At 42.9% G+C, this 18,745-nt stretch overlaps 1 protein-coding gene across 3 annotated transcripts in view; it reads right to left on the bottom strand.

The window, feature by feature from the left end:
• The window catches only part of MGAT4A (alpha-1,3-mannosyl-glycoprotein 4-beta-N-acetylglucosaminyltransferase A), a 150,914-nt gene that overhangs the window by 119,070 nt on the left and 13,099 nt on the right, over positions 1-18,745 (bottom strand). Inside the window, exons 2-3 of one of the 3 annotated variants that reach the window (XM_070236126.1) lie at positions 16,772-16,915; positions 12,737-12,878 (exon numbers count right to left, since the gene is read on the bottom strand). The gene's annotated coding sequence lies outside the window, so the exon portion shown is untranslated. Of the gene's footprint in view, positions 1-9,045; positions 9,162-12,736; positions 12,879-16,771; positions 16,916-18,745 lie in introns of those variants that run through there. The other 2 variants (XM_070236127.1, XM_070236125.1) reach the window with 2 other exon arrangements.

Raw genomic sequence — 18,745 nt, 5'->3', positions numbered from 1 at the left:
CTCCTCTCCCTTTCTCTCCCTGCACTTGGAGTCAGCTGCTGACTCCTACTTGTCTGCCTTTCATAAACTGTACAGGCATTTTATCTCACCTCTCCTGTCTCCTCTTTAGGACAAGACCTCATGACCTCAGCCTTTGGGCAAAGTGTCACAGACACCCCGGCAATCTAGCTTCAACACAAAAAGGGGATACAGCTGGGCTTCGTGAGGGATTGAAGCCAAGAACTAGAACCAAAAACTGGGCGCATTTGGCAGTAAGAAGTTAGTCTTTATCAGGGAGAAGGATTGGAGAGTAGGGGGTGGGGAGCCCTCCATCCACTGTAAAGAAAGAGCCCCAGACTCCTCAGCCTGGCACTCAAAGCCCACCATGGGCAGTTTCCTGCCTCCCAACATTAGCTCATGCATATTTTTCCTCAAAAACACCATGAACATTCCTGCTTCTCTTTCCTCATATTATTCAGAAAAATATGATTTTGAATCATAAGGGGCCTTATGCAATAAAAACGTCTGAGGAAAGAAATATGTTGCTTTAAGCTGAAGATCTCTTTGTCAATAAGACATATGTAAAAATGAGACTTAATAGGTCTTGATCATTTTGTTTTTAATTTTTAATTGTTTTGCTGAGGAAGATTCACCCTGAGCTAACATCTGTGTCAATCTTCCTCTCCTTTTGTAGGATGCTGCCACAGCATGGCTTGACGAGCGATGCTAGGTCTGCGCCCAGGATCCAAACCTGCAAACCCCGGGCCACTGAAGCAGAGCACGCGAACTTAACCACTATGCTACTGGGCTGGCCCCAACATAAAACTTTTAAAAGCAAACATAGGAGAATAACTTCATGTCCTTGGGGCAAAGATTTCTCAAACAAAACATAAAAAGTACCAACCACAAAAGAAAAAAATTGAAGAGTTTTTCTTTTCATTTTATTTTCATTAAAATAAAAAATTCTGTTCACCAGAAGATACTAAGAGAATGAAAAAGAAGCCACACGTGGGAGAAGATATTTGCACTACATATATCCGATAAAGGACGCATATCCAGAACGTATAATGAAACTCAATCAATCAAAACATAAGAGGCAGTCAACCCAATAGGAAAATGGACTAAAGACTTGAGCAGGCACGTCATCTATCCAAAAGGCCATAAACGTGAAAAGGTGCTCAATTCCTTAGTCATCAGGAAAATGCAAATTAAAACTATAACGCGATATCACTACATACCCACAAACTACATATGATATGTTGATGTGAAATGACTAAAGTGAAGAAGACTCACAATACCAAATGTTGTTGAAAATATAGCATAACTAGAAATCTGCTATACTGCTGGTAGGAGGGTAATTAATACAACTAACTTTGGAAAACTGTTTACAGGATCTATAAAAACCAAATCTTAATTCTTTTGAAGTGAGGAATGTGGGAGAATTTTTGGGCATCTTTTATAACCACCAAAAATCTCCCTTTCCACCTCCAAATTCTAAATACTAAAAAAAAAAAAAAAAGGAAGAAGAAGAAAAAGACAAACAACCCTGCAAACTTTGACACAAGTCAAAGCTGGAAGAACAAGTAAATTGCACATTGTGTTTATAGTAATGGTACATGGCCGTGTCATCTGGGCTGGGAACAGAAATATCATCCAGTATAAATTATCGAAAGTCTTTAGGACACACCCCTGACATTAAAATGCAATTTCTGTGTACTTGTTCATATTGGCAGCACATGATCAATCTTCATTGTAATAATTAGGCAACTTTGGTTGCAGGTGGTAGAATCCAATTCGAACAAAACTTAGCAAAGAAGAGGATTCTATGGAAGATTGCTAGGTTAGAAGCCGTGGGAGAGTAGGGATGAAGATGAGCCTCAGGAACAGCTGGACCCGAACGCTACAGAGATGTCCTCACCCCCTCAGCTCTGCATCTCCCCCTCTGTGGCTTTAATCTTCTTGCTAACTGCACACATGCAGTTACACAGTCTACATAGGCCTATGTTACAATTTCATCCACTGGGAAGACACTCATTCTTTCTCATTTCCAGTTGTACAATTCTAGAGAAGGAGGGTGATTTAGCTCGATGTGGGTCAAGACCCCGCCCCTGGATCACTCTGTCGCTGGGGGTGGGGCTGGGCAAAGGCACTGTGAATGTCCAGCAGGAGGCAGATTTTCAAAACGCCTCCTCCTGAATCATCATGAAGATGGGGTGGGCATTAGGGGAAACAATGCCAAGAAACATGGAGCACCAGGTGACGGGGACAGCACACTCGGTTTAGGGAAATTTAGATTTTACTATTAAACATGAAGTTACGTGACTGTGTTTTTCTGTATGACCCTTTCTCCAATGCAGCCTCTCTGAAGACAGGAGTTGGAAGAAAGTCAGCCACAGCCCCTAATCACTATACACTTGTATGTACCCACAGAGAGCCTGGGATGCCTAAAAGCATAGACAGCCATACTCTGTAAGCTATAAACTCCTCAGATCATGGGATTGGGAAGTGATGTGTATCCAGAACACAAAATCTCATGCATCAAGACATGCTCCGCATCAGAAAACACAGGCCAGGTAGCATGCACTAAAGCAGAACTCAAGGGGTGCTAGATGAAGCCCAGGTAAAAAGTGTGGGGCCACAGAAGTATGCCCCAGTCTGCTAGAGCATGGGGAGAGCACAGCATGCTCAGAGCACAGAATCCGTGCTCTGAAGATAGGCAGCTTGGGAGATCCCAGACACCAAATGTAAGTCGGGGTGTGCTGACCAAAACAAAATTTGGAGGCAAAAACATGTGCCCTCAAATACAAAACACAGTCATACCCACATCCTCAAAGGTGGGGAACAGGCTGTTCCCCTGTTTCCTACAGAGATTCTGAAGTGTCTGTATTGATGTCATTAGCTGCAAAAATCTAAGGAAGTCCCACAAGCCCCAAGACTGAGAGAACAAAAGTCTTAAAAGAACGAATTCTGTGTGGGTGCCCGATCTCTCCAAACAGCTGTAAAACTCTGCACTTTGTATCACGTTTCATCTGCCAGGTTATAGTATCATACAGGAAGTTGCTCTTCCTGTATTTTTATGAGTAAAGTAGATATACTGTGGCAGAACCCAGTCTGATCCTTGCCACCATCAGCGTTCTGTCTACTCATGGTGTGGCCCATGAGTACACAAACACGGCAGACTTCCTGCTGTGTGTCAGGGTTTCTGCACAGGTGGAAGTAAATGTTGCTTCACTGAGTGTTTCTCAATTCGTTTCCTGAAAAGACAGCTGTCTTCTTTCGATTCCTTAAAAAGAGCTTTAATGTCTTTTATAGTTATATTGTAGTTCTCAAAATTTTGACTCCAAGCATTAATAAAGAAATGGTCTGGATCTGCTTCTTATGGACAGAAGTCAATTTGTGACTTTCTCAATAGTAAAGAAACAAACACACACAAAAACCAAACAAACTGCCTGTTAGGCTCAAAATAGCCAGTTGCCTAACTGAATTCTACTGAAAAGTTTTGGTTACTTGTGCAGAAAGCCTAGGTTTCTTCAGGACCTTGGGGCATGTCATCAAAGATGAAGTATCTGGTTGAATGGGGGAGATCATTAGGAGGCAGTGGGCCCTCATCACAGAACAAGCCCCCAAAAAGGGAGAGTGTTCCCAAAGACGGTGGGTACTGGGAGAGCTGGGAGCAGGGCAGAGAGAAGGATGTATGGAGACGGGTCGGACATGTCTTTAACTGCTCTAGCACTGCCTTAAATCAAAGGAGAGGACTTCTGGATCTCAACCTGGAATTCCTCCCCTCTTCTCTCCTATGTCCCTGCCACCTTGGCCATATCCTGGGAATGCAAAATAAAACATAGAAAGGGGGCTTTCCCCACATTGTCTTACAGATGAGGGCATGTGGTCAGAAAAGAGCCGTTAATCACTCCAGTTCATGCTTGCTCTCCTCTCTTGCTGTCTGGAGAGCTTCAAGAAACAAGAAGAAGGACATAAAAAGGAATAACTAAGAAGAAGAATCTGGAATGAGTATTACAAAGTAAAGTGGTGTCTGATTTTGAAAATCATAATTGATGTAAATGCTTTGCACTATGCAAGGAGTGGTGAGGGGTAGAGAGAACAAAAAAGAATATGGGAGAAATAGAAGATAGAGTCCCTTCCCATGAAAGCTTATCATTTATATCGGTAAACAAACAAGATCAGAGACTGTAAACAGCCTGGTTGAACTGGACCAACAGAAGGGTTCATTCAGCCTAAAACTTAAAAAGTCAGGAGAATTCCACTTTAAAATATGAAAAATCTAGCTTCTTGTGAAAAACCAGAGAATGTAACCACCCAAGATGGGCATCCCCGCAAGGCAAAACCTGCTTTAGTCACCAGGGGGTCACCTACAGATGGGGCAGCATTCTCCACTTTGGACCAGTCCACACCACTCCCTGTTGCCTTCTTCCTCGTCGTTGTAACTGCTTGAGCCCTATAGCGTATGAATTTGTCATTCCCAACTGAAACATCTGAAACATGAAATTAGAGAACGATTTTGTAAATTCAACAAAAGACCACTTATATTATACAGCCACCATGAATTCTTGTGGAAAGAGGAGCAGCATAAATCAATTCCATAAATTATCTTGAGCTCTTCACTCAGGAGCACTGGGCTGGCTGCTGGATGAATTCATCCATCTTCTGGCGGCTGGACAAGGAAACTTAATTGTAGTGGCTGACCTCCCAGTCTCTGGGCTTGCTTGGAAGAGAGTCGATTCTAGGATGGGGTGTTGACCCTGTACACAGTGCTCAGCATGGGGGTCTGAGAGGGGAGTACGGGTCCTACCCTGACGTCAACCTTCAACATAAGGGTGCCACGGGGGCATCCATGAATAATTCATATCATAGCCAGATTGCTGCTCCAGGGAGCTTCAATAGCAATGAATTACCTCGTGTGCGTTTCCTGCCTCCATGCCGGTCTATCTTTCCCCAGCGTCTGTGGCGAGTTTATGAAAGCGTGCATTCTCTAATCCCTCTGCTTTGGGCGAGGCAGTTTCAGGATCTTGGCTCAAGTTTCCACTGTCTGACTTGCTATTTACACACTATACATCATAAGATTTCAAAAAACACATGACTAAAAAAATGTCTCTACTAAAGAGAAATCTGAACGGAAATAGAGGAATAATAGTTCTTTTAAAGTCTCTGGATATTCACGCACATGAAAGTCAGGAGACTTGGGTGTTCTGTTGAGAAAAAGTGGTGGGGGAGGAACACAAACATTTGTGGGACACTCACTGATTTGAGCACTTTACATGTGTTCTCAAAACTTCATTTTACAGATGAAGGAACAGGTTCTGCAACACTGTCCAAGAGAAATGTAATATAAACCGCATTTGTAATTTAAGATTTTCTATTAACCACATTTTAAAAAGGTTAAAATAAAAGGGTGGAATGAGTTTTAATAACATACCTTATTTAACTCAATATATCCAAAATAATCATTTAAATACATAATCACCATAAAAAATTTCAAATGAGATATTTTACATTCTTTTTTTCAGGCTAAGTCTTTGAAGGCCAAGGTAGACTTTACACTTACAGCACATCTCAATTTGGACCAGCCGCATTTCAAGTGCTCACCAGCTGCACATGGCAGCGATGCACCCACAGGACAAGAGAGCTCTGAGCAATTGTTGCACTCAAAGTTGCATGACCGTCAGCAAATCGCTGAACTTCTCTAGTCCCCCATTCCCTTACCGTAAAAGATGTAGAGTAATAGTTGGGCTTTGCCCAACTCAGGCATGTCTGCTCATTTCCTCCTAGGTCTTACAACAACAGATTAACAGGACACGGCGGTCACTGTTACATGGTGGCAAGGTAAGAGCAGGTTCAGACAAATAGCAAAATGACACAAGTGACGTAATTACAAACTGTATGTCAAATCCAAGTGACATGGGTTGTTAATAGCAGTTTTCACAACCATATGGTCTTTGGGGTGACATGTAGGAGTATTCGAGTCTTGGTCAGCCCCCACCTGGGGCTTTCTGCAACCTGTCAGGCCTTCATGAGAATTCTAATGCCATCAGCCACCAGCATCTTCTATGAGGAACTGGGGAGATGACAACTTCTTCAACCTTACCACAATAAGCTATAATTTCTCTAAGATTTGTAGGTTGAACATTTGTTTACAATTATTACTGTATCAAAATAATAAGACACATACAGAAATGTGGTGTTCAGTTTGTTTCAACATTCTGCTATTCAATTTTATTCAGACCAGTTAGGTTCTCTTTTTACTACAATTATTAAAAGAATTGACACTTTTTAGGCAAAATCTTAGCTACAGAAAGTTAGCTAGAATGAGAATTTTATAGAAAGTAGAATATCTTTGTTACCAAAAGAAAGTCTATTCTGATAAAATCAGAAAGCTCAGGTACAGAATAAGACATAAACTAAAATATCACAAGTAGGTATGAAACCACAAAAGACCCTGAAAAGTCTTGAGAAAGAAGAATAAAGCTGGAGGCATCATGCTCCCTGATTTCAAACTGTATTACAAAGCTATAGTAATCAAAGCAGTATGGTTTGGGCATAAAAACAGACACGAAGATCAACAGAACAGAATAGAGAGCCCAGAAATAAACCCACACATATATGGTCAATTAATTTACGACAAAGGAGGCAAGAATATACAATAGGGAAAGGACAGTCTCTTCAAGAAACGGTGTTGGGACCACTGGACAGCCACATGCAAAAGAATGAAACTGAACCATTATCTTATGCCATACACAAAAATTAACTCCAAATAGATTAAAGACTTGGAGCTAAGACCTGTAACCATAAAATCTCTAGAAGAGACATAGGCAGTAAGCTCCTTGACATAGGTCTTGGCCATGATTTTTTGGATTTGATGCTAAAAGCAAAGTCAACAAAAGCAAAAATAAACAAGTGGGACTACATCAAACTAAAAAGCTTCTGCACAGCAAAGGAAACCATCAACAAAATGAAAAGGCAACCTACTGAATGGGAGAAAATATTTGCAAATCATATATCTGAAAAGGGGTTAATATCCAAAATATATAAGAACTCATACAACTCAATAGCAAAAAAACAATCCATTTAAAAAATGGGTAGAGGATCTGAATAGATGTTTTTCCAAAGGAGACATATGGGTGGCGAGCAGGTACATGGAAAGATGCTCACCATCACTAATCATCAGGGAAATGCAAATCAAAACTACAATGAGATACCACCTCACACCTGTTAGGATGGCTATTATCAAAAAGACAAGAAATAACAAGATGAGGATGTGGAGAAAAGAGAAGCCTGGTGCACTATTGGTAGGAATGTAAATTGCTGCTGCCACTATGCAAAACAGTATTGAGCTTCCTCAAAAAATTAAAAATAGAACTACCATACAATCCAGCAATTCCACTTCTAGCTATTTATCTGAAGAAAATGAAAACACTAGCTCCAAAAGGTATATGTACCCTCATGTTCATTTCAGCATTATTTACAATAGCCAAGATAAGGAAACAACCTAAGTGTGCATCAATAGATGAATGGATAAAGAAATGTGGCATATATACATATAATGGAATATTATTCAGCCATAAAAAAGAATGAAATCTTGCCATTTGCACTAACATGAATGGACCTTGAGGGCATTATGCTAAGTGAAATAAGTCAGAGAGTGAGAGACAAATACCACGTGATCTACTTATATGTGGAATCTAAAACAAAAACAAAAACAAAAAAACCCCAAAGGGAGCTCATAGATACAGAGAACAAATGGGTGGTTGTCACAGGAGTGGGGTGGAGGGTGAGCAAAATAGGTGAAGGTGGTCAAAAGTTACAAATTTCCTATTATAAAATATATGTCATGGGATATAATGTATACCATGGTGACTGTAGTTAATAATATTGTATTATATATTTGAAAGTTGCTAAGAGAGCACATCTTAAAAGTTCTCATCACAAGAAAAAAAAATTTGTAACTATGTATGGTGATGAATGTTAACTAGACTTATTGTGGTGATCATTTTGCAATATATACAAATATTTAATCATTATATTGTACACATAAAACTAATACAATGTTATATGTCAGTTATATCTTTAAAAACATATATATCACAAGTAGGGATAGAATAGTAGTGAGAAGAACCAATGGAGCTGTGCTCACATCTTGGTTTTCCTACACTTTGTCATATGTTTCCTCACCTTTAAAATAAGAAAAATATGTACCTTCCAGAGATACAGGAAATAATGAGATTCTTAGCATTATAAATGTTAGTTCCCTTTTTTTCTACACCAATGAGAAAGAATGGGGTGAATCAGTTATGAAAAAACAGACAAAGGCCTTTAGTATTTTTGTTTGTTTTGCCTTTTTCGTGGCATAACTTCTTTAACAAATAGAAATAATTGTTTCTCTGGTTAGGAACATAGCACATTCATATGATGTAGAAGATTTGGAAAATACAGAAAAATGCATTTTTAAAATCACCAGTAATTCTACCACCCAGAGATAAATATTATTAAAGTTTTTATGTTTGTCCTAAGCAAGGCTACATGCAAACATTTTTCTTCCTTTTTACAAAATTGGGGCAATATTATTACATAAAGTGTCATATCTCACCTTTCACTTATATACTCTTATTTTTAAAAGATTCTTGAAAAGTTTTGAAGTTTCTTTTGTTTAAAAATATTGTTCAAAAACACAACTTAATGGTCATATAATATTTTGCTATATTGATGTACCATATTTTATTTAGTCCTATTTTTGAACAGTTAGATTGTTTCCAAGTTCTCTCAACATAGAAATTCTGCATGATATTCTTGCACACAAATTTGGTGCACATCTGTTGATGTCTTTAGGACCAATTCCTAGGAGTGGAATGAGTAATTCTAAGCGTTTTTAAGTGGTCCTGACACATATTACTAAATCACCCTTCTGAAAGATTGTAGTCATTGACGATGATTCTACCATAGTGAATGATAATTTTTGTACCATCTGGCCTCAGAACCAAATGATCATCTACATTTTGAAAGTAATAGATTGAGAACGGATGGACAGGAAGTACACATGGGAGTTCTACTTACCTTTCCATGAAGCTCTATATATGATTTTCCAATTTTTTAAATTAGGATGCAGGGCTACAGAAAATTGGGTGTGGGCCAGATAGTTTCTGGAGCGGAGAACTGCACACAGGACAAGAAATACTCCTCAGCCCCAGGGGGTCAAACACAATAAAGTGCTAAGAATGAGGAAGGCCCACACAAATGGCAAGATGGGTCAGCCTGAAGTCTTAAAAGGGAAACTGCTCTAGACTTGACTTCCGCCCTTGGAGGATGCGGCCTCTGGCCGTCTGCCAGTTATAATCAGCTAGAAACAGAGCAGCAGTCGAGAAATAGTAAACCAAGGTGGGGGGTGGGAGATAATGGAACGGGGCTGGAGGAGCCAGGCAGGAGAGGAGCGAGAGGTGAGAAAAGCCACGGAGAAGGAAGGGCTGGGTCTGTGATGCTGGACCAGCTGGACATTCTGCTGCAGCCATAGCCGTAGCCTGCTGGAGAGTGATTACAAGCTTCCCAGAAAGGCAAGCGTTCTCAAGTGCAATCTGTGAGAACAGTTCCTCAGGGTTCTGATACTGTCAGGAGGATGTCAAGGACCATGTGGGAAGAACCCAGGAGGCAGAGCCACGCTGTGGACTTGGCCTGGGCCAGCAGCTGCTTCCACCAACAGCGGGCTCTAGGTTACATGAAAGTTCAACATCAGGATTAGGGTTATGGAGAAGACAATATGGAAGCAAAGAATTAATTTATATTTATTTTAACTAAAGATATGCACAAACCACCAGCCCTGGAGATTTAGAGTACCTCAACAATTGCCATTGATTTTAGTAATTTCAAGAGAATTAGCAAGGTGACTAACGATAAGAAATTGGTGCAAATAACTCTCAGAATCATCATAAAGGAAAATACCTAATCCTAGTAATTACGGATCCCTCCCTTCCTAACCCTCCCCAGGATTAAACACAAAATACTCTTCAACATAGCTTTGGGAATAACAAATCCTGTCAGACTGGTAAAACTTTAATGTTTGGTAAATCAAAGGCTCTTGTTTACATGATATATCTTAACTTAAGCAAGAGGTTAAACTCATCCCACACAAACAACTCAAAAAACCAGAAGAATGTGGTCAAAGTGTCCATATTAGAAAACATCCAGAGAGTGTTTTCAAGCGCTGGTCTCAGGCCAGTATATCTTAAATTTTCATCAGTGATGATAGAAGATGGTGCATGAATAAATGAATCTAAGAGATGACCCAGCATGGGGTTAGAACCCACTAACATGCTAACTAACCATCTGAGATAGGAGAGAGAAACTTAGAAATCAGTAGTCACACACATATGGAATGAAGTTTGGTAGTATCAAGTACCTTTAATGATAAAGAACAAGCTAAGCACAGTACCGTATGACACACAGCATAGTACAACATCCACTATCTTGAGTTCCCAAGAACAAGTCACTCTAGAAAGCTAAGTTTCCAGCAGTTGAGAGACCTTTAAGCACTAACTTTATGTTTTTATCTATTTTCAATGGAAAATTTTCAAAAAGGTAACATTCATTTCTCTATTTTCTTAAAGAATGTGATGTGTATAATGTAGCCTTTTCTTGATGATTCAGGGCAATCATTGATGATCAATTCCAATTCAATAAGTACTTATTGAGCATCTCTACTTTATGCCAAATACTGTATATTGATCCTTAACCATTTTTTATTTACTCTACAACCAGGTCTTGAAAGCATTATGTTAAGTGAAACAAGCCAGTAACAAAGGACCTCATATTGTATGATTCCATTTATATGAAATGTCCAGAACAGGCAAATCTGGAAAGACAGAAAGTGGACTGGTGGCTGCCTAGGGCTCGGAGAGGGTGAGTGGGAGGATTGGGGTACAATGGCTAAGGGATGTGGGTTTCTTTCTGAGGCGATGACACTGTTCTAATGATTGTGGTGATGGATTCTCAACTCTGAAAATATTGAAAGCCATTGCACCGAACACTTTAAATGGGTAAATTGTATGATACGTGTAGTAGAGCTTGATGAAGCCGCATTTTTAAAAACTAGGTTGGCAACGTTCAGAGAACAGACAGAGACACCTGAACAAAGATGAAGAGGGCGGGATGGCACAGAGTGGCTTCGGAGGAGCTGGTCATGCTAAGCTCCTACTCGTCTCTGAAGGATTCTTTGCCTCTTGGAAACCTGCCTGGGACTACTGGGCAGTCTCCTCTCCCTTCTGTCCTTTTGCCTACCTATGACAGGTTCTATGGCATCAGCTGCTTCCAGTTGGCTCTGGTTCTGGAAACCACAGAGGTTGAAGGTCAGGTTCAGAAGTCAGAGAGATCTGGGTTTAGTGACTGGGCTGCGACACTGTGATCTGGGGCAAGTTCTTCACCCTCTCTAAGCCCCACTTTCCTCATCTGTTAGACTATCTGACTCACAGGGAGTGTTCATAAGAACTTAGTGTCTGGGCAGGGGAGAGGCAGGCTCTGAGTGAAAGTGTCACTAGGAATAAAGCAGAGTCCTCAGAGCTGACCTTGGTCACACTCATTTTGGCTACTCAGCAGCACTTAGATTGGTAGGGACATCGGTGTCAACGGATGTTCCCTCCAGGTGACGTGTTATTTAAGAAGGGGGAAAGGAGTAAACATTAGTTGAGCATCTACTGTGTGCCAGGTGCTTGGCATTCAGTGTCTCATTGAATGCTTATAATAATAGCTCAGCGCCATAGATGAGGACACCAAGGCTCACACAGCTAATCCTGATGATGCTGCTGCTAAACACTCACAACGTGCTAAGATTGTGTGCCAACGCATTTAATCCTCACTGACCCTGTGACGGAGTGTGATATTGTGATTTATAACAAATATATAATTGGTCTTCATCCTCATTTCTGGCACAGAGCTCCCAAAACCCTTGGAATTTCCTAAGTGTTGAGAGTGATAAAGGTGTCTTTTGTTATGTTAATGAGGTGGCTTTTGGAAGCAGGGAAGGATGGGGGCTGGTTGCCAGGAGAACTGGTGATGTGATCAGAGGGTTGGAACTTTCAATCCCGCTCCCTTGACTTCTGGGAGAGAAGGGCTGGAGGTTGAATCTATCGCCAATGGCCAATGATTTAACCAATCGTGCCTATGTAATGAAACCTCCATAAAACACCAGAAGGACAGATTCAGAGAGCTTCCAGGTTGGAGAACACGCGGAGATTGGGGGAGAGTGGCACACCCGGAGATGGCATGGAAGCTCTGCACCCTTTCCCCATACCTTGCCCTATGCATCTCTTCCACCTGGCTGTTCCTGAGTTGTATCCTTTTATAACAAACTGGTAATCTAGTAAGTAAAATGTTTATCTGAGTTCTGTGAGCTGCTCTAGCAAATTAATTGAACCCAAGGAAGGCGTCATGGAAACCTCCAGTCTGTAGCCAGTCAGTCAGAAGCCGGGATAACAACCTGGGCTTCCAACTGGTGTCTGAAGCAGGGTGGCAGTCTTGTAGGACTGAACCCTTAACCTGTGGAACCTGATGCTATCTCCGGGGAGAGGGTGTCAGAATCGGTTTGAACTGCAGGACGCCCAGCTGGTGTCAGAACGTTGCTTGTTGTCGGTTTGAGAGAAACCCTCCACACTCCCCCTCCACATTGAAATTGGTCTCAGGACACCAAAAGAAGTAGTTAGCATTATTATTTCATTTTAGATATGAGGAAACTGAGGTACAGAAAGAATAATTAACTCACCCAGGTTCACATATATTAAATTGCAGATCTGGGAAACAGAAACAAATCTGATTCCAAAGGCCGTGTCTCTTCCACATCTGTGATGTCCACTAAGAACATAGCAGAGGGTCCTCGTGGTCCCCATATTTAATAGGAAGACACCCTGCAAAAGGCACAGTGTTATGAGAGGCTGGAAAAATTAAAAGGAGTACAGTCCTAGGCTTCAATCAGGGAGTCGGCGCTTTTGGGGTGACTTGAGGGGCACTGAGAAGGCTTTACCAGCCTCTTCTAAACCTTCCTACCTGAGGATCATACTTAAAGTACCATTTTTCAGCTGAAGACTATTTGTGGTTTTGAGTTTGTCAAAATGGCTCATAACAGCTGTTAGCCATTGCAAGGCTGCTGAGTGGCTGAATTTCTTATCTTCCCTGGCATGTTTTTCTTTTTTCTCACATGGTCTTGATAGCAGAGAACAGAGGAAGAGCTCAAAGTCCCCCAGAGGTGAACTCTTGAGTCACAGGCCTCACCCATGATGAGGATCAAGGCTGTCCCAGGGAGAGAAGCCCAAGTCATCCCGGCCTACTGTAATGCTGATCTGTATCATCCTCCGGGGAGCAGAGGACGTCCTGACCTGATCCGATCTGATTCCTATCCAAAGTTATACGACCACCCAATAACCAGACCTCATCTGCACTGATGCCATTTTAACGACTTTTTTACGTGATCTTTCCTTTGTCCAGTAAGAAATAACTCACATACCTACACCTTATAAACTCAGCCCTACCCTCAACCCATTGCAGCTCTTCTCTGCCCAGGGGTCCTGTCCCCATGCCTGCAGTCCTTTACTGCCCAGGGGTCCTGTCCCCATGCTACTCCATGCTATTCTCTGAATAAAGGAGCACTACTGCCAGACCTTGAGAGTCCAAGAAATCTTTCTTTTGACTCCTCGACTCACTGAGCCCACATCAATCTAGCTCCCCATTCTGCACTGAAAACCCAGGTTAGTCTTCAAGGTTTGTGTGTAGAGTACGTGGAAGAAGGTCAGGACTGTCTTTGGCTAGATCCATTTGTCTCCTATTCTCCTAGGCTGCTCTGAATGGGGGAAGCAGCAGTCTCTCGTCTGCCGCCTCTCCTCTGTTTGGTTAATTCAATGCTGGCGATTTCTAGCGTCTGGATCAGGGACGTTTTCTTAGTTGTAGGCATCCTGTGATAAGAAGGGTAGTGGCTAACTATTCTCAGTCTTCACAGAGCCAACAATTGGGCAATAGGTTAGTACCTTCCTGCTGCTCCTTCAACCATCTGGACGCATCCCCCCTCGCCCCTCCCCGCTCCTGGGACAGGCCCATTTGACAAGGCTGTCCGCAGCCTAATGACAACTGCATGTCATTGATTTTACTGTTAAGTGGAGGGGGTGATTCGGTGGAGTATGTTTAAAAACACTTTTCATGGCTGATGTAACTAGATGAATACAATTATCATAATCAGAAACTTTCCCGAAATGTGTATTCTCTAGACTTGGGATTATTTGTCAGGTTCAGTGACCCTGACTAGAGGAAGAAATTCCCACAAGACAAATAACTGTGACAGCTTCTTTGCCTGTGCTCTTTCCGGCCACAAATGAGTAATATTTTTTAAAAATCATGATACTTACACATGTGAAGAGAGTACCCCGGCCAATTGCAGGCGGGGTGGCAGGGGATGCAGGGGAGGGGTTCCCCTAAGCCTCTCTCTCATCCTCCATCAGAGGCACCCCCAGGTCCCCCGTTGCCAGAAGAGACCCCAATCCCTTTAATTAGGATAGGGTGATCTAGGCTCCGGAAGCACCTGGGGAGGCCTGAGGGGGCACATGGCAGTAGTTAATATTTAACTCCTTAATCCTAGGGCCAAAATTCAAAGGGCTTCCAGGGAGGATCAGTGTGCAGCCGGGGTGGGGACGGCTGTTGTAAACACGCCCTGAGAACAGGGCTGGGCGCAAGGCATGGCCTGGGGTGGATGAGTGGGGACAGGATGCAAGGCCTCCTCTGCTCCCCTTAGTCTATCCTCTGCTCAAAGGTGGCTGATGAGGTTGAAAGTACATCTCCACTCGGGTTCTCATTCCCTGGGCTGGTTGCTGCCACGATCAGGATAATATATTAAGCTACTCACAGTTTCTCACGCTTCAAGTTTCTCTGAAGCCCAGCTGCCCAGATTATGTTTTAAAAAGGAGAAAGGAGAGAGATCTACACAAGGGCAAGCCGGGGTGGGGCCTCTTTGGTAGCAGCTGGCAGGGGGACACTTATGAGGATACCAGACCTGGGAGAAGGAATGGGGCACAGGTGCTGGATCAGTCAGCTTGGGCGGCCACAACAGATACCACAGGCTGGGGGTGGTGGGGGTGGGCTTAAATGACACAGGTTTATGTTCTCACAGTTCTGGAGGCTGGAAGTCCAAGATCAAGGGTTAGTAGGTGTGCTTTCTTCTGAGGCCTCTCTCCTTGGTGTGCAGATGTCCGCCCCCCGTCTGTGATTGTTTCCTAATCCCCTCTTACAAACACATCAGTCACACTGAATTAGGGCCCACCCTATGGACCCCATTTTACCTGAATTGCCTCTCTAAATGCCCTGTCTCCAAATACAGCCACATTCTGAGGTACTGAGGGTTAGGACTGCAACATAGGAATTTCAGGGGGATACAATTCAGCTGATAACAGGTGGTGAGGGGCACATCTGTTGGATGGTGTGGAGAACATGGAGGTCACATGTCCCTGCCAGGAATTCCCTGGGAGATGGGCTCGTCCTTCCAACCAAGAAGACATCCTAGGCCTGGGGCGCCCCATCCTGGTGTGCCCTGCAGAGCAGGGGCAGTAGCCGTGGGCTCAGTGGCTAGCCCATCACTGGATGCCCAGGAGCCTGGACCTGCTTCAGCTTTGTCTGAGCAGCAGGCCCAGGAGGGGCAGAGGCCCTCTCCCTGCTCCAGGATTATGAAACATACTTAGGGGAGAATCAAACTCCACATTCATTTAATAGTTATGAATAATTGATAACACCCATTCCTCAAGGGTTGTTTGCACAGTTCTCAGAGGCTCAAGAATTGGTGATGATAAAATTTTAGCATTAGGATAAAACTAGGTTAAGAGTTTTTCTGCCTCTGTTTTAAATGTTTCTCTATATAAAATATTCATTTTAAGTTATAAACTAATAAACAAAGATGTCCCCCTTAGGCTCCCATCTGTAAAAACCTAATGTGATCATGTAAATCAAGAAATAGTAATAAACAAATTATAAGAAAATGATCATTTGGAACACCATGAATAAATTATTAGAGGAACAGGTCAGCATGGAGACTGTGACCAGGACAGGAAGGGGGGGCGCTGGCATTTATGCCACTCGGGCACCCACGTGGATAGGTGACTTTCAGGTTTAGTCTTTATCCTTTCAGGACGTCCATTGGGCAGCTGTGACCTGACAGATGCTGGGCTAGTCTCACCAAACCCGGGGGATGTGTTCCACTCGTGGTCCTCACTCACCCACCTGCCCTTCTTTGCTCTTTTAAAGTGATTCCATGAATGCCAGAAGAGAAAAAGGTAAAATGCAGTGCTTTTCATCCTTAGACCTGCCGAGCCTTTCCTATTTCAAACCTCTGATGACAGTGGATGCCTGCTGTCTCTCGCCTCTCGCCTCTGGCTGCTCATTCTTTCTACCCAGTCTCTGAACATTAGTGTCCTTCAGGGTTTGTCCTAGAGCTTCTGCTCTCCTCTATCCACACCCTTTCCTAGCTGGGGTCTTCCATTCCCACAGCCTTAAGAACTGTTGATTTTGACATGTCCCGGTTTTTATCTCAAGCCAAGACCCTCCTCTGAGCACCAGGCTCACAGATCTATCTCCTTGACATCTCCATTTTGTGAAGCTCAGGCTCCTCACACTCTTCTCCTCCCTTCACTGCTCCTCCTTCCATCTCAGTAAATGGCAACACAGCCACTCAGTTGCTTGAGACAAAACCCCAAGAGGCATCCTTGATTCCTCCCTTCCCTTCACTCCGCGTATCCAATCTGTTGTTGGGAGGTTCTTTCAGCTCCACCTTCAAAATGCATCTGGAGTCTGCTTCCTTCTATCCATCTTTTCGGTCACCACACTGGTCCAGTCACCATCATCTCTGGATGACATGTGTACAATGGCCTCTGGATGGGTCTCCCCACTGTCACTTTGCCTACCCAAACAGCAGCTAGAGCAATTTAGAAACAAAAATTAGATCATGTAGTGGCACTTCCATTCCTAGTCTGCATAAAATCCTTCAGCGGGTTCCTGTTACACTTAGAATAATATCCAAGCTTCTTATTGTACCCCATGCCCCACCACCTCTCCAACCCCATCTTGACCCATTTTCCTCTCTCTCATGACATTCTGGCCAGACTGGCCTCTAATGGTCCCCTAGGACTTTACTACTCTTAAGTGAAATCTCTGCATAAGCAGCCTCAGCATTACCTGGAGGTTATTAGAAATCTCAGGTCCCAGACATACTGAAACAGAATCAGGATTTCTACAAAATCGCCAGGTGATTTGTATGCACATTAAAGTTTGAGAAGCTCTACTGTAGATTAGAACACATGAAACTCTTTCTACCTCAGGACTGTTGCACATACTGGTCTTTACCCCAGCTCTTCAAATGGCTTGTTCCCAGAGTATTTCTGGAAATGGATGCAATAGACCATAGCTGCTTCTGGAGAGAGGAACTGGTGTCTGGCTTCAGGGATGGGAAGGAAGAGTTACTTTTTATTTCTATACTCTTATTCACCTTCAAACAAACAAAAAGGCCATTCAAATGGATTTCTCCTTTCTAATCTTCAGTTCTGTTTCCAGCCATCACCCTATGAAAAGTAACACCGTATTACTTGGTGTCACAGCATCCTTTTATTTCCTTCATAGTGCTTACCACAATTCTGTAATTGTTATCTTTCTTTACTTATTGCTTGTCTTCCTCACCAGAATGCTGGAAGATGAAGACTGTGCCTGTCTCAGTCACTAGTGTGTCCATTGTCTTCAGCTCGGTGCCTGCAAGTGGTCAGCTCTCAAAGACTTTCAAAATGGGCTGCTCTGAAATCTTCCATTCAAATACTTCTCCCTGCCCCTTGCGTCTCTCCCACGCAGTTTACTACCTCACTTTCTCCCACCACTCCAATTTCACCCCTCCTGAGGGCGTGGGGCCCCTGCCTGCTCTGCTCTCTGTGTGCGAGCTCTTTCTCTTCTAGACCTTCTGGTTTGGATCTATGGTTCTGTGCTGCTTTCTTTTTTGGCTCCCTCACATTCAGCAGCTGACTTCACCCCCAGTTAACGGAGAAACATGGAAGTCATCAGAAAAAAATGTCCCCATTTCCCCACCACGCATCCCACAAACCTATCTGTGTTTGCAGCTATCTCTATCTCCTTCCTGCTTGTGAAAATGGCAGTATTACTCTCACTCTGTAAGTGTTCTGATCTCAGTCCTCCAGCGGTATGCTGGTAAATGTTTAACAACTGGCTCTCTGGGAATATACAAAGCTCTGATTTGCTGATTTCTGTGGTGTAAATACTCCCTTCACGGCCAATTTCAAGCTACCAGTGTGATGTCACTAAATGCAGAGCCAGAAGACATGCACAGAAGTGCATCATCGAGTATAATCTCCTCACCACACAGACACAACAGATGTAAACAACCTCAAGAGAATAGCTGTTAGTAAAATGTAGTAAAATAGGAAGGGGTGAGTTTTGAGTATTTATTACCTTTGTTTTCAATATAATCTATTTAAGTGTAAATTTATGTATTTTAATTTTTAATACTGGCTATGTTTGACAACTGGCTCACAAAATTCCTGAAAATTTAACAATCAGCTCTCTTGCTCCCAGTCACCCTCCCTGCGCACTTTTTCACCTCCCATTCAGTCCTCCAGCCACCGCAGTCTGCTCTGCTACTTCCATTTACAGGTTTGTTACAAAGGAGCAATGTAGGAACAGCCAAATGGAAGAGATGTACCTCACCTCCTCGTTGCTGACTTCCATCTGACCATCCTGGATCCCC

The sequence above is a fragment of the Equus caballus genome, chromosome 15 (genome assembly GCF_041296265.1).
Source record: "Equus caballus isolate H_3958 breed thoroughbred chromosome 15, TB-T2T, whole genome shotgun sequence".
In the NCBI taxonomy this organism is placed as follows: Eukaryota; Metazoa; Chordata; class Mammalia; order Perissodactyla; family Equidae; genus Equus; species Equus caballus.
Note: the sequence above shows the minus strand (reverse complement) of the source record. Positions and strands in the feature narration are given on the sequence as shown.